Source organism: Rhipicephalus microplus, unplaced genomic scaffold, assembly GCF_043290135.1.
Source record: "Rhipicephalus microplus isolate Deutch F79 unplaced genomic scaffold, USDA_Rmic scaffold_12, whole genome shotgun sequence".
NCBI classification, from domain to species: domain Eukaryota; kingdom Metazoa; phylum Arthropoda; class Arachnida; order Ixodida; family Ixodidae; genus Rhipicephalus; species Rhipicephalus microplus.
In genome coordinates this window covers 25,496,200-25,506,105 of record NW_027464585.1, presented here as the reverse complement: position 1 = coordinate 25,506,105, position 9,906 = coordinate 25,496,200, and the positions used below count along the sequence as shown (strand labels likewise).

The window sequence follows — 9,906 nt, the reverse complement described above, 5'->3', positions numbered from 1 at the left end:
CGTTAAAAGTTAGCCGAACGGTGTAAATTAAGCGAATAGAAATAAGGCATCCACCTTGTTGGCACATTGTCATTCGTTTCGGCGGTCGCGCAGTGCCGGCACCACTGAACTCGCGCTGCACAATTTCTTAACTTCGCGTGCACTACCGTGAATTGGTTAGAATTGGTGCAGGTGAATCAAACAGACCTATAGTATCCGAGGTCACAGTTGTTCATGTTACATTTCTAAACTATGCTTTACTTCTCTTTATTTCTTTTCCCTATATCTTCTGACGCGGTAACAATATCCACAGGTACTCGTTTGCTTTTTACCTAGTCTCATAACTCTGGTCATATAACCTTAAATTCAAGGTACATCCTCTGCAGAAAGATGCTACCTACACACATAGTGACAGCATAGTATTTTTACGCTCAAACTTGGCTACGCTACAGCAATATCATTTTCTCAGTCAGGATAAATTGGTTTGCTTTTAGGTTTTCAAATTGTTATATTATGCACTTGCCGTTTCTATGTGGAGACAGGTAGGTGAAAATAGGTGTTTTCGTGGTGGAGTGAATTCTCATCATCGAAACATGTTACCATGGGACAAACTTGTGCGCAAATGTAAATCAATATTTGAGTAAGTCACCAAAAAATCAAATAATCAAACTAAGTGCTAAGAGACTAGCTCTGTGTGTATTGGGTAAACTTGTAGGGTCGTAGTTAATTTAAATGCTCTTGTTTCTGACAGCTTTTAGGGGAGAAGCTCCTACAAATGGTCTAGGGCAATCCATACCTCCAGCTTAGCCAGTGCAGCATATCCACAGACAGACAGACCGACGGACGGACGCTTCGTCCCGCTCATCATCATTCATTCCGTCAATACGCAGTGATTTTTTGAAGAGGGTAATTGCCCAATTGTTGGAGTTGAACGTCTAAAATCACGATATGACTATTAGAGACGCTGTAGTAGGAGGCGTCGACAATTTCGGCCGCCTTCAGTGTCCGCCTCGGAGGATCAGTGGCTAGCCTGCTCGGCTGCCGGCCACGAAGGTTGCTGGTTTGATCCAGGCCCTGGTAGTCGCATTTCGAAAGAGGCATACTTGTAGAGGCCTGGGCACTGCGCAATGCAAGTTCACATTAAAGAACAGCCGATGGTCAAAAATGTTAAAGCCCTCCACTATTTGGACTCTCATAATCATGTCTTAGTTTTGTCAGGTAAAACACCACATATTATTATTATTATTATTATTATTCTTATTATTATTTAGTTATTTATTGCGCGCCTATACTAAGTAAACGTGCCTCATGCATTCCCGCTTCCATAAAAATTGTGGGTGCCACGATCGCCATGAGATCCTGTGACCTTTGGCTCAGCACTCAAGCAACGTAACCCCTACACCATTGTGACGGGTCCATGACATTTACTGCTTTTGTGTCTGGAAGAATTCAGATCTTAAGGGAATGGTATGTAGCAAATGTGCGTGATTATTATTCGTGCTTGATGCTTCAGATGTTCCTATGGCTTTGCTTTCTTTCTAATTTCTAGAGCCCGTATCCGAAAAAAACTTCTCTTGTTATGGACAAACTCCGGTACTGAAGCTCAGAGCTGCGATTGCGGCATTAGTTGAATGAAGGTAGTGGGCCTATTCGTTCCACCTTAAAGACAGGGGCATGCCGCCGGAGAATATGTAATCAGCCTCACTCATAGTCGCGTAGTCAGAGTCCTGATTGGAGTATTGCGTGGTATTTTGCACCTTTCAAAACATTATTTGAGCGCAAACACACGACATATTCACCCCCACATGCACCCAGGCATCAAACATGTACAGCGCACTTGTATTTCATGTCACCAGCAATTATTTACTAGTGAAGTGTGCGTTAAATAATGTCGTATCGTGCTGGATAAAGATAGGTTGTTCACAATGGGCTACAGAATGCCTTCCGCTTGAATTTTTATATTTTTGCACGCAATGAAAGAGAATATTTAGGGCTACATCGACAGGAATTAATAATATTTCTTATAACAACTGACCGGCTCATACCACAATTGTGGATTGTTTTTCCGCGCAAAACAAATCTACACAACAACCGCCTACCAGGCTCTGCGCTATCACGCACTGCACATGTTGTGTCTCCATTCGGCAGTGGTCTCTCTACCTGAGAGCGTATTTAGTCTGAGCCCCCCGATTCAAAAAGTCCAACACAGGAGCCACATAAGAAAGAGCATGCTATACCGCCACCCTCAAACTCCAAGTCTCATAAGCACGTTAGACACTAAGTGAACACTCCCTGTGGGGAGACGCACCTTCATGCGTTCAATAGACTAGAAAAAAGCTAAGGAGGTGTGGCCCTCACACAACTTGCTAGCCCCGGACCACCAGCACGCGTCCCGTGGTGATTAGCCGCGCTGATACTGGGACCTTTCAAACTCCAGTGGCTGAAGGATAAAATGATGGGCACTGCGCCTCGTAGTTTATCATCAATTTGCACGGTATGCTATTTGAAACTTGATTTCTTTGTGCCACGCCTATAGAGTTTTCAGGAAAAGTTTAAAACTGAGGGGCAAGTCGGGGAAGCATTACCTGTGGCATACGCGCGCACACACACACACACACACACACACACACACATACACACACACACACACACACACACACACACATATATATATATATATATATATATATATATATATATATATATATATATATATATATATATATATATATATATATATATATATATATATATATATATATATATATATATATATATATATTATGAAGTCTTGGTAGTCAAGACTTCAGTACAAATGCCCACAATATATATATATATATATGGATTGTCTGTGGATGCATATGTGGATCGTAGTGTGGATCGTCTAAAATTTGACACGAGTTGCTTCTTAACCACTATTGTGACCTGAACATGAATATATTTTTCGTTTACCGACGTCGGCAAACTAAATCGGCCACTGTAGCCACACCTGACGAGCATCGAGAGGGCTACATGGTTTTCTGCGCTGGGAAGCCTTGAAGTTCAATTATCTGTTAAATTTATTCAGGGAAGCCGAACAAGTACAGCGATCGTGGTCCACTAGTCACTTCGATGCTTGAGCAGTTTATTTCTCATGCCTACTTTCTGTGCCCCTCAACTTGTTTCCGGGCTGCCACTGCGGGTGCGCGGCAGCACGCTCCATTAATCACCGGGAAACCCGCCGGGTGGTCTCTGGCGATTGGCGTGCCCCCGTACAGGTGTCTTCAAGCCCCTTCTACAAGTCTATCTAAACACGGTGTTGCGGAATTCCTCACTGGCGTACTCCCTCTATAATTCCCGCAGATTGCCCTTTTCGATGTGAAATTTCGATGAGTCGTAATCTTGGAGAGCAAAACGAGGCATAAGGAGCGAAGTGCAATGTTTTGTGTGTTGCTAGAGTAACAAGCCAGCTTAGGATGCGTGTCATCGTTGCGAGGGAAACGGGGCAACAATGGGAGGAGCGGAAGAGATCTCACGACAACCCCCTGAAATATTTACATATAACGGTCGTCAATCACATCGCTTATTCCTGAGAATGTTACCGAACTTAACAGCTTTCCTGCCAAATGTCTTTGTTTTCAGTGCTCTGCTCACTAGACCCTGCAACAGGGACATGAATGCCGCAGTGGCCACCCTACTCGGTAAACACAGGGTTATCCGTGGGGCGTCGATACCGCACTCATTGATGTCTATCTAGTGCGCCGGTAATGGTCCCTAATCACTGTGAGTGAACTGTGCGAGCCGTGGCCAGCGCGATAAGCTCTTGATAGTAGAGGCGATGACGAATCGCAAGGGATTGTGACACGCTTGCATACAAGCATGGTGGCCCAAACAGTTTTTCTTGATTTTTTCAATGCGTGCTCTACTAATGAAAACTTTCCTGGTACCGTGGGTAAAAAAAACGGAACTAGTCGTCACTGTTACATAACGGTTGGCTCAGCTACGGCGAGGAAACGCAGACAACCAGTGGCTGGCACAAAAGAAAATCGTTTACTGCCTCTTGCAAGCTTATTTTGTAGATCAACCTATGAAAGAGGGAGAGGGGGAAGTGGGGTGGACAACTGCTATCGTTTCAGTGATGGACAGAAACACGAAAGGAGTGAAGGAAGCACAGTCGCAGATTGCTGTTCCTAACAAAAATATTGATTGCCAAACTTCTGCGTGAAGTCACCAGGATCAGCACTGTGGCCTGACGTCAAGTTAATGTCGATGTCGGTAGGTGCGCCGTGAGAAAATTGACGTTGATGTCCAAATGAAATACCGAGTGCCCCACGTACTCAGAGCCGTATCTGTATTCAGGATATTTATATGGGAGAGTAAAATCGCCTCCAAATTAAAGGTGGCAGTAGCCGTTCAAGGCAGCTGTGCACCCCCCCCTCCCCCCCCCGGCAGTTCATGAGAACGCTAACCGATCTGCGGTTATCAAGCCGCCTGCATTCTTTGGGCAACCTCTCTTCATTATTATTTTCCGCCATATTATCCACTAGCTAAAACCACGTCCGAGTGATGCAGTGTGGTTTCCACAACAACCTTTTCTGCAGGTCTTCTCAGCGGCGGATCCAAAGGAAGGGTGGTAGGAGCAATAGACCTCCCCTCACGAACATGCGGCTCTCTCTTTAGTGCCTGTCATTAACTTCCTATCACTGTTTAGGACTCATGAGTGGGACCACTGTGAGCACAATTTAACACCTTACCTCGACATTTTTTATATCGACGACCGTTCCTTGGGCCGCACGAGCGTCATAGCCCACCGTATTGACACTGGCGATGCCAGTCCCCTTCATAAGCGTCCTTACCGTATGTCTCATCCAGAGCGCCAAATAATCCAGAAAGAGGTAGAGAAAGTGCTCGAAAAGACGTCATAGAGCCTTCAACCAGTCCTTGAGCATCACCTGTTGTGCTTGTTAAAAAGAAGGACAACACATGGTGGTTCTGCGTCGACTATCGCCATCTCAATCGAATAACCAAGAAGGATGTCTATCCTCTACCTCGAATTGATGATGCGTTTGATTGCCTCCATGGTGCCAAGTATTTCTCTTCCCTGGACCGACAATCTGGATATTGGCAAAATTTAGTCGATGACTGCGACCGCAAGAATACGGCATTCATAACATTCGACGGGCTTTATCACTTTAAAATCATGCCATTTGGGTTTTGCAATCCACCAGCAACTTTTGAACGTATGATGGACTCCCTCTTTCACGGTTTTAAATGGTCGACGTGCTTGTGCTATCTAGACGATGTCATCGTTTTCTCGCCAACATTTGAAAGCCATTGACAGCCGATGAACGATGCCGAGATCCATCGCCACTATCGATGACTGACTGTCTTCAATGCAACCGTAAAGACCCTTCACTGAGCCTATTTTTTTCTTGAAAACGACGTTTTGTACCACCGAAACTTAGAGCCCGATGGCGCGGAACTTTTGCTCGTCGTCCCACGTCATCTGCGCAAGGACATCTTGCAAGAACTTCACAACGCCCAAACTTCCGGGCATTTAGGTGTCTCCAGAACCTATGATTGCGTCCGCCGATGAGTATTCTGGAAGAGCCTTCATCGTTTCGTTGGCCACTACGTTGAAGCATGTGACCTTTGCCAACGTCGGAGGAAGCCTACGTCTCTCCCTGCCGGTCACCTTCAACCTATTGAAGTCCCAGCCGAACCATTTCATCGTGTGGGTTTGGATTTGTTAGGTTCCTTCCCAACATCGACAACGGGAAACAAATGAATAGCAGTAGCTACGGAATATGTCACTTGGTATGCAATTACTAAAGCGCTGCCAACCAGCAGCGCAACCGACGTCACCGATTTCCTACTTTATGACATCATCCTTCAGCGTGGCGCTCCTTCTCACCTACTCACGGACCGTGGCCGCTGCTTCCTGTCTCGTGTGATTGACGACATCCTTAGATCCTGTGCTACGCGGCACAACTTTATCCTCCTACAACTTAGATCCTCCTACGAACAGACTTACTGAACGCCTCAACCGTACACTGACTGACGGACATGCTTGCTATATATGTTTCTGACGACCACACCGATTGGGACACTGCCCTTCTGTTCGTACTCTTCGCCTACATCTCGTCGCAGCATGAAACTGCCGATTACTCACCATTTCATCTTCCGTTTGGCAGTGATCCCTTACTACCTTTCGATACCCTGCTTGCGCATGACCTTCCGTCCACCACTTCGTACGCACAAGATGCCATCTCCTGTGCTCTGATCGCACGTATAGTAGCCCGTGCCAGGTTCTCATTGTCCCAGAGAGCACAAAAGTCGTTGTACGACAGCCGACATAGGGATGCCGATTTTTCTCCGGGCTCTCTCGTGCTACTGCGGCTGCCATCCTGTCGTGTCGGCCTGTGCGAGAAACTTTTATCGCAATACGTTGGGCTTTACTGAGTTCTGCGCCAAGTCACACCTGTCACCTATCAAATTTCTCCTACTACGAACCCCGCTGTTACATCCAGAAGTGACAATGTGCCTGTTTTTCGCCTAAAGCCCTATCACAGGGACCTGTCCGTCTAATAACAGCCGGTACCAGTACGGTGCTTTGCCATCTGGGGTAATGCCACGGGTAAAGAATGGTACCTCAGGCACGGGTGCAGAAACGACGCTGAAGGGATGAAGACAACGATGTTATTGTGGGGCTGTGTCTGGACTGCCGTGTTGTCCTGCATCCTTGCACACTGTGTGCAGTGTTAGCCCAACCAGCGTTAACTTATTAAATACTACTTGTTACAATATTTATGCTACGATGGTGTTTCCCTGCTGTAAAAACAGCAGAAAATCAGGACTACCCTCCTCTCTGGTGTTACGTCAAGTTACTGCCCCCCCCCCTAAATTATTGGCTTGATCAGTTTCTGGATGTTTTTCCATTTGAAAGTGAAAGAAAAATGTCACAGCTTTGCCGCAAAGACGAAGCAATGAACGCGATTGGCGGCATGGTTGGGCTATAGGTGGTAGCACCGTCCTCGCGAATGTGTGAATAGGCGGTCACCGGCGCGTATACAAATACATGCAGTGGTGCTTTGTTGCGTGCAGTCTGAGCCAATTGTCAGCGGACGAAATACGATGTCTACAGTTTACTGGTAATATCTACGCTCTTTTCTAATCAATGGATGCACGACGCCTATGCAACGTTATCATCACGCGCGAGTAAAGCGCATTCTGCCTTTCATGGGGATGCTCGTCCTGGGCAACTCTCTCCACGCTTTCACACTAAATTACAACTTTGCTGTCTTTTTTGTACGGGGTTAGCTTGTGATCCGCCTGCTACGCACTTCTGTTGTGTGACTGAACTACTTATTTACATCATTGTCGTCTGCATACTTCAAAAAAAAAGAGAAATAAAGGTCGTAGAAAGCCTGTATATCTGTGCAATTAGTTCTGTACCACCGTTCTCACCTTATACGCATATGATTTTTTTTTCTCTCATTTAGTTCACCATGAAGTGGGGGACAGTCAATAAGTCTAGTCGGGAAAGCTTAGTGGCTGACGGCACTTTGCGCTACACTTTGTTTACTACGTGCACGCACATTTTCTTGCACAAGTAAATATATCGAAATATTGATTAACATTTTAGCAGAAACATTTCATTAATTACGTGCATGGCAGGGCTAACACAAAGTCCTAGTAAACAGGACAAGCAGTTTTTTGTTCAGACGAAGAATTAAAACTGCTTTCCGTCGTGGTCACTCAGAATGCCACGCAAACGCTGAAGACAATGTAAGGACGATGAAATTTTCAGTGAAATTGTATGACGTTATATATAAGGCATGTCGTCAGAATCATTCTTCAACGTCTGGGCTCTTTAAAGCGTTCTTAAATCTATGTACGTGGTTGCACGCGATAACTCCGTTATCAGTACAGTTTAAGTATCGATGTGACACAGTTTACGTGATAGTAATACTTCAATGTAGTGATACCACGGCCAAATAAACACAACTAGGGCTCGTCGCATGAACGATGAACTACAGTGCCTAGTTTTACACCTGTCAACAGGGTGCAAGTGCATGGCCTAGAGCACGTGTTTTCTTTACAACCGAGTAGCTATAAATAGCTTCATTTACGCACCTTTTTAGAGTCCTAATGTTTTGGGAGGATGCCAAGAACATTTTGCGATGTGCTTGAAACAGATAACAGCACCCACTCTGAAATCATTCTCTTAATTGGAGGGTACGACGACAATAAACAGCTCTCTTTAAAGTTGCACTCACCGATGTTATTACAATGCATTAGCAGCCGGGCAAGACCAAATGCTTTCGTACGTCGTTTCAGGCATACGTAGAAACAGTTAAACTCATGCTGACATGACAGGACAAACCACACTTTCAGAACGTGCATGACGTACGCGCACATGGAAACACGACGTGGCTAACAGACGACGCACAAAGCAATCTACACTTTGCCTCTTTGGCCAGTTGCCGCTAGGCAGCGACTCTTCTCGATCTCGCGGCCAATAGCAACAAATTTAAAGGTCACGCGAAGAATGGCAAGTAAGTCAAAGCGTGCCCCACGTTACTCACGCACAACTGACGCACGAAACGTACTCACAGGTACAGATGAACGTGAATGAGCATCTCAGTTGTTATTTCGCTGTGTCTGAATAGCGCCCTTCTCGCCAACGGAGACTGTGCAACTAGCGCAGGGACTATTGTGCGCCCGGTAACAACAACAGAATTGTTCCGGTAGAAGCCCGAGGCGTACGATTGTCCCCAACGCGAGATAAGCGATCGCACGCAACAGCGTACCCTCTTCGCGGTGCAAAGCTCAGGCTTTTCGTAGAGGTGAACGGGTGCTGCCACGTTTCAACATGTGATCTAGTGACCTTCTTCTTTCTTCTTCTTCACCGTCGCCGATGGCTCGCTGACTTGCCACTGCCACTCCTGGGTTGAACGCCAGGAAAAGCGGGAGCACACAGTCCGCGCCGCCTGTTTTTCTTTTGTGAAGATGTTAGTATTTCTTGGGATATTGCATCCCAAAACTTTTTCTTTGTCTGTTCGTTTGTCTGTCAAGCGAAACGGTTCAAGTACGACCACATTCACAGCGCCCTTCAACATTTCCCAGGTTTCTGTGTTCAAACATGTGTGATTGTCAATTAACAAGAAATATTGCCCATTGCAATAATGGTACTATTGTTGTTATAGATAGATAATTAGATAGAAAGATAGATAGATAGATAGATAGATAGATAGATAGATAGATAGATAGATAGATAGATAGATAGATAGATAGATAGATAGATAGATAGATAAATAGATAGATAGATAGAGAGATACTCTCAAAGTCGCGGAAGTTCACTAAAAAATGCTTCGCATTTAATATTCCCTACACCTCGGCAATGACTCCCATTCAAGTCTCTTTTTTTTTGTGCAGTGGATGCGCCAAAAATGCGGATATACAAGTAATTGGCGTGAACGATTCTCACAGCTAAAGTTTGAAGTCCTTCAATTCCTTGAATGAGCACGTGGTGCCAGGGACCCCAAACAAAACAAGCGCATTCAAATATCAATAAACGTTGGCTTTATACGAGAGCACTTTCACGGCAAGCAGTAGGCTTGTTGCATTTCTTCTAAGAAATCTGGAACACTGGATGCCCTGCACGTGACATATATCGTGTACTGAATATGGCGTCGTCAGGATAATTCAGCAGGAACCCAGATACCTTTACTTGAACCCTTATTCCAGTTTTTCTGTATTTATAAAGAGTGTAACTAAACTTATTACTGATTTTTTTCTTCATAAAGCACCTTGTGTGAAATATAGTTCTTCAAAAAAAAAAGAAACGGAACTTTTCTCGCAGTTAGCTCTCTTGACAGGAAGTTTCCGTAAACCTAAGTTTACTTTGTTTGAACACATTTTTTTGTTCTTTGACAGCCCTTTTAA

At 45.0% G+C, this 9,906-nt stretch overlaps 1 long non-coding RNA gene across 1 annotated transcript; it reads right to left on the bottom strand.

The window, feature by feature from the left end:
* Positions 1 to 388: 388 nt before the first annotated feature.
* Positions 389 to 8,728, bottom strand: LOC142783804 (uncharacterized). The gene is made up of 2 exons (XR_012888466.1): positions 8,575 to 8,728; positions 389 to 1,099 (listed from the first exon to the last, which is right to left on the bottom strand). It is a non-coding gene; the product is annotated as an uncharacterized LOC142783804 (long non-coding RNA).
* Positions 8,729 to 9,906: the final 1,178 nt, after the last annotated feature.